We start from the raw sequence: 6,000 nt of genomic DNA on the forward strand, positions 1-6,000 counted from the left end.
ATGAAAAAGCAAGCTTTAGAATGATTCATATTATAGAATAGCATTTACGTAAACTAAACACAAAGCAATGATATGTATTGTTTTTGTACTCACATGTGGAGTAATAGTATAAAAGCTTGGCCTGGAAGGAACGTATGCCCCATTCCTCTTAGTGGTTGCTTTTGGGTAGGAAGCAGAGGAAAGGGACTGGATCAGACTGGTAGCATGAAAGAGTACAAGGTCTCAGCTTGAAATACCTGAATGTTTCTTTGTATTCTGATTAGATTTAGACCCAGTTTCTTTTATGTCCTGAAACAGTCTGAACACATTTCTAAGAGTCTCAGCTACAATCAAAATAATTCTTACTATTTGAGGGCAAATGGAGATTTGTGTTCTTAGTGTTGTGATTTTCAGGGCAAGTTATAAAGTTGTTGATTGGAGCGATTATAACCATTTTCTATATTTTATTTCTCCACTAGCCCATAGTCCAGTAGGAGGACTTTTAAATGGAATAAATTGATCTCCAGTTAATGCGGTAGTAGGAAGACAAATGCCATCACCTATATGGCCAGCTGAGAGCAGGTTGTTTAAAACTGATGTTTCTTTTCACCCATCTGAGAGGTGACATACTTCTAAGATGGAAACAGTGTATGGGAAAAGGATGGAAAACTAAAGCAACTTTCCTACCTGTATTGTCAATTGTATTGTGGCATCATTTTTGATTAACTATTCAACTTATCAGTATCCAAAAATAATTATCACCCATCAGCAGAAACCAAACAAATTAATTTTAAAATGCCCACTATTGTTAACTATCGGTATCACTCCCTCTGGTCCCAATTCCCCTACGGTCTGTTTCTATCTTTTATACCTGAGCCAGAGTTCTCCTGTAGTTTACTTGAAGCACAGCTGGCAATGAATCCTTCCATCTCTCCCGTTCCTCTCTTATTGCAACGAGCATCCACGGTGTGTGAACTTCTCATGCCCTGTTCCCCATCTCTTTAGGTAGTTTTGCTTTCTCATGAAGCTTTTACAAATGAACCTCATCAGCATTTTTTCCCCATTTGCACACTTCCTGATCGCCTCCCTTTTAAATGACTGTTGTAATTTTGCATGAGATGTATTCTACTTGTACATACTGCCTTGTCTGCATTAATTAACAAACATTTGTGGCAACTTGCCAAGAATACCTTACATTATCATGGGGACACAAGTACTAATACGCTATTCACTAACGACCCACCAAATTTCTATCTTCATCCCTTACTTTTCCTCTGAGTTTCTGCCTATTCAACAGACCATTTGGATGTCTCTGAGCATCTCAGACTCAACGTGTTGGAGATCCAACTAATAACATCCCCTCTGGACCTGCTCTTCCCTCCGTGTTTTCTCTTCAGTCAGTTGTACCTCCATCCACCAGGATGTGCTAGTTGCATTGTCATCCTTGAGACTGGATCTTCTTTCCTTATTTCTCATATCCAATTTTTTTCTGGGGTAGGTTGGTTTTCCTTTTTACATATCCCACACATCTGTCTGGATTCAAGCTACCTACCATCATCCGTCATGTGGACCACTGCAATAGACAGTTTACTATCTTCCTGTGCTTTCTCTTGCTATCTTTTGGAGTGTTTTGCAGACTGCAACCAGGGGGAGCTTGTCAAAATGCAAAGGCAACCACTTCTTATGCACTCAAACCCTCAGCCCCTGCTTGCTTGAAACCCTGTCCTTAGGCTGAACACCAAAATCCCTTATGTGGCCTGCAAAGCCCTAGTAAGGTCTGGCCCCTATTCCCCCTAACAGCATCAGCCACACTAATATTACATAGTATCATTTCCTCTTTGTTCTGGATGCCCAGATTGCCTCTGTGACACCCCCACTGCCCCCCTGTCCCCCACCCCCCGCACCACCCCCTGCCCCCGTGCCTCCCCCCCACCCCCGCCATCTACTTGACCCCTCCTCTTCTTTCAGATTTCTCCTCCTATGCCACTTCCTTAGAGAAGTTTTTCTTGACCTTCCTGACTTGGTCAAATCCTCCTATTATTCATTTTTAGAGCTCTGTACCTAAAGTCCTTCTTAGCACATAGCACAGTTGTAATATTACATTCATTTGATTAAGTATTTTTCCCACTAGGCCTACACTATCCAATACAGTACCCGCTAGCCATGTGTGCCTATTTGAATTTAAATTAATTAAAATTAAATGAAATTAAAAATTCAGTTTCCTAGTCACATCATCTACGTTTTGAGTGATCAACCGCCACATGTGGCCGGTAGCTACCGTATCCGTCAGTGCAGAGTAAAGAACATTTCTATGATCGTGGGGAGTTCTACAAGACAGGATGCACCAGTTTATAAGCTCTTCAAGGGCAGACACTGTTTCTTCTCTTTTTTAGTGTTTGCTTACTGTCTGTCTTTCTGTCTTTGTCTTTCCATTGTATTCCCAGGGCCTAGCAATATTCTGGCCCAAAGAAGACCCTCCAAAACATTTGTTAAGCAGATGAAGAAATGAGTTAATGAACGAGCATCTCAGAGCCTCGTGAGGACAAAGCAGAGCAGTCAAGAATGTCCCAAATGGGGGAAGCTTCTCCCAGGCGGTTGTCTGTAGACCAGGCTCCCCAGCCTCAGCTGTTCATGCTCCTGTGCACACGCTCCCTGGGCCACATGCCTGCACCAAGCTTCCTTTTGCCGTCTCAAAACTACTCTTGGCAAAGCATGGCCTGGAGAACCTTCATGAACCTTTGGTAAGGAAAAGGTTCTTTGTGGAAATTGAGAAGTCCCGGCTGCGGCAGAGTATGAGCAGCAGATGGGTCTCAGTTTGGGGCAGTGAATAATTGTCCCGTCGGAGCGCCTTCTCATGCCGGAAGGAATATGCCGCATGATGCGAGGGATCACGTTTCCTATTTTACTTTGATTTTACTTTCAGTGGAGTGGAGTTAATGAAGTATAGTCTAAACGGCAAAGAGGGGCTCTGGTCCCCGGAAACCCACGTTAAAGCCAGAAGACATCACAGAGGTTCCAGCGCTTTCACGGAGGGACCAGCCGGCTCGTCTGTCCGTAAAGCTGTGTTGGGTCAACGCCACAAGGGTCATTGCTCCTGTGTCCCTGCTTCCGCCGTGCGGCGTGGGTGTGAGCGGCGGGGACGGAGACCGCGGGGCCCCCCGACTCCAACACCCTCCCCGCCGCCCCCGCGGGCCGGTGTGACTCGTGTGGTTGGAGCTTTGTGGGCGGCGAGGGGGCCCCGCGGACGAAGCGGCCGCCCTGGTCAGTGGCCTTCTTTGCCACCCACCGTCCCGCCCAAGGCCCCAGATACTTACAACGTTTTTCTTCAAAAGCCTAAAGGAAAATGACCGAGCTGGCTTCTGTTTGGGGGCCGCGGGGCGTTCCCGGGCGTGACGTGGAGCCCTGGCCCTGCTGGCGGGGCCCGAACCTCCAGGTGGTGGAGCCCGAGGCCTGGAAGGGTGGCCCGGGAAGAGAGCGGGGCAGGAAACGCGCCCCAGAGACGAGCCCAGCGCCAGGGCAGGGCAGCTGGAAGCGGGGCGCACGCGGGGAGCGTGCAGGGACGGGGGTAAGGACAGGGGGACCGCGGGTGGAGGCAGCTTGGGCCAGGGTCACCGGTGGGACGCCGTGCCCAGAGAGGGAGAAATAGGTCGGGAAGACCCCCAGCACAGTCGCCGGGGAAGGGGAAGCGCAGTCTGGAGTCAAAGGGTCATGAAGAGGTGGGGTTTGAACCAGGACTGGGGGCGGACCCGGGGAGAGGCAAAGCGGAGCGGCAGAGGCCACGTGCAGACTTGATGTCACCTCCCGAAGAGGTTACTAGAAAGTCAGGGAGCAGGGCTGCAGGTTTGAAAGAAGGCAATGAAGTTTAAATTTTTAAAAAATTTCTGACCGTGTGTGTATTTACTATCTAGGGACCCACAAAAAATACAAGTGACAAGCCACATAGCATAAATTCTGGCACCAGGCTGCTTTTGTTCAAATTTTGGCTCTGCCATTTTCTAGCTGTGTGACCTTGGGCAAGTGACTTAACCTCTCCATGTCCTAATTCGCTCTCCTACAAAATGAAGCTACCGATAACACCACCACTAGGGTTGCTGATAGGACTAAATGAGCTTATGTTTGTGGAGTGCTTAGCACTGTGCCTGACACACGGTGAGAGCCATGGAAGTCCCTGCATTACTGGTGGCCTCTGTCTCTCTCAACCTCTGAGGTGCCCTGGCTGGAACATGAACTAGGCACAGACATTGGATATGACCTTAAAATGTCAACTCCTGTAGGAACCTGGCTCCCACGGACTGTGTAAATGGTACTAAAGAATTTGCGTCCTTTAGAAATAGCTGGCTGATTACTGTCCTGGAGGAAGGTCTTCCTTCTTGGGATTTTTTTTCTTTTGCACAGATTGTAAGATAGAGTGTCTGTGTGGGAGTTTTCTCATTGACCCAATTCCCACCTTGCAAAAGAGCCTAAGACTGAGCAGAAAAGAAAGCAAAACCATTGGTAAAGGCGAGGGAAATGCAACTCAGGCGGGGATTTTTGCATGTTTTAGAACTGTGGTAAAATATAACGTAAAATTTACCGTCTTAACCATTTTTAAGTGTATAATTGCTTGGTGAGAAGTACATTCACGTTGTTGTGCAACCAATCTCCAGGACTCTTTTTGTCTGGCAAAACTGAAACTCTGCACTAATGAAATGTCTCCATCTCCCCTCCCCCCAGCCCTGGCCACCACCGTTCACTTTATGTTTGGACAAGTTTCACAGCTCTAGATACCTCATCTAAGTGCACCATCTAGTCTTTGTCTTGTTGTGACTGGCTTATCTCACTTACTGTAATAGCCTTGAGTTTCATCCATGTTGACCATGTGTCCTGTCAGAGTTCCCTTTCTTTTTAAGGCTGAACAATATTCCACGGCATGTGTATACCCCAGAATGTTTATCCATTCAGCCCTTGATGGACACTTGGGTTGCTTCTACCTTTTGGGTCTTGTGGCTATGCTGCTATAAACATGGGTGTACAACAGGCAGGTGTCTTTGTGAAATTCTGTGGTGTGCCCCCCTTGCTCCCCAGAACATCAGAATAAGTTTGAGCTTTGAACAAGGTAGACCCGGGTTCCAAGTCTGGTTTCACTCCTTACCGCCTATGCTATCTTGGGCAAGTTACTTAGGTTCTCTGAGCTTGGTTTGTTCTCTGTAAGAAAGGAATAGTGATATTCAAATGCAGAGTTGTGTTAGGAGTTAAATTAGACCTTGAACAATGTTTGATACATTGTAAGAATTCAATAAATTCATTTCCTTCTTTCCCTTCACAAGTGCCATCTCTTCTTTGATCGCTGTGTGTATCTCCTTCCTTTGTTCTCGCCTTGTTACAGGGAGAGCCACAAACATATCCATGAGACTCGAGGTTGGCTTACGCTGTTAACACTAAAATGAAAAAGTTTCCTCTAGGGTCCTGGTAGGGTTGGTCCAGCCTTGCTTAAACTAAAGAAATATTTCTCAGAGTTTCAGGGTTCTTTTGATAAAGTATTGACATAGCCAAGAAGCTTTATGATCCTATCTTTACGTTGCCTTTCTTAAAATCAGGAAATAGTATTTTTTTTCAAAACTGGTTTCAGATACTTGAATTCACTTCCACACAAACTTTGGAGTGCCGGCCTTCACCCGTACATGTTCCCTGATGCCTAACTTCGTTGGGTCCACTTGCTTGACCTTGATCTCATAAAGAAAACAGAGGCTTTGTGAGTTTGTGTTGGCAGAAGTGCTTGATTTCATTCCCCTGGGGAGTGTCATTGAGGTCGATGCCTCTGCGTGGTACATCTTAAAGAACATTACAGTATGTGACCATACCAGCAACGGCCTGTTTACTTAAACTCAACTCAGTGGTATAAATATTGCTTTAAAATGTCAGAAAAAATTTTTTAAAAATATTTGGAGAAGTGTACAGAGAGAATTTGTAATTTTAGATCTTAGCAAAAAACTATAAAGAAATAAGGTGCCAGATTTGCTTTGTTGGAAAAATTATATTTAA

General features: G+C 45.8%; 1 long non-coding RNA gene across 2 annotated transcripts in view; it reads left to right on the forward strand.

The window, feature by feature from the left end:
* The window catches only part of LOC139076924 (uncharacterized), a 96,298-nt gene extending 91,017 nt beyond the window's left edge, over positions 1–5,281 (forward strand). For both annotated transcript variants that reach the window (XR_011528980.1, XR_011528981.1), the window contains exon 6: positions 2,424–5,281. This is a non-coding gene — a long non-coding RNA (uncharacterized lncRNA). The remainder of the gene's footprint in view (positions 1–2,423) is intronic.
* The last annotated feature ends 719 nt before the right edge of the window (positions 5,282–6,000 follow it).

This window comes from Equus przewalskii, chromosome 18 (genome assembly GCF_037783145.1).
Source record: "Equus przewalskii isolate Varuska chromosome 18, EquPr2, whole genome shotgun sequence".
Classification (NCBI taxonomy): domain Eukaryota; kingdom Metazoa; phylum Chordata; class Mammalia; order Perissodactyla; family Equidae; genus Equus; species Equus przewalskii.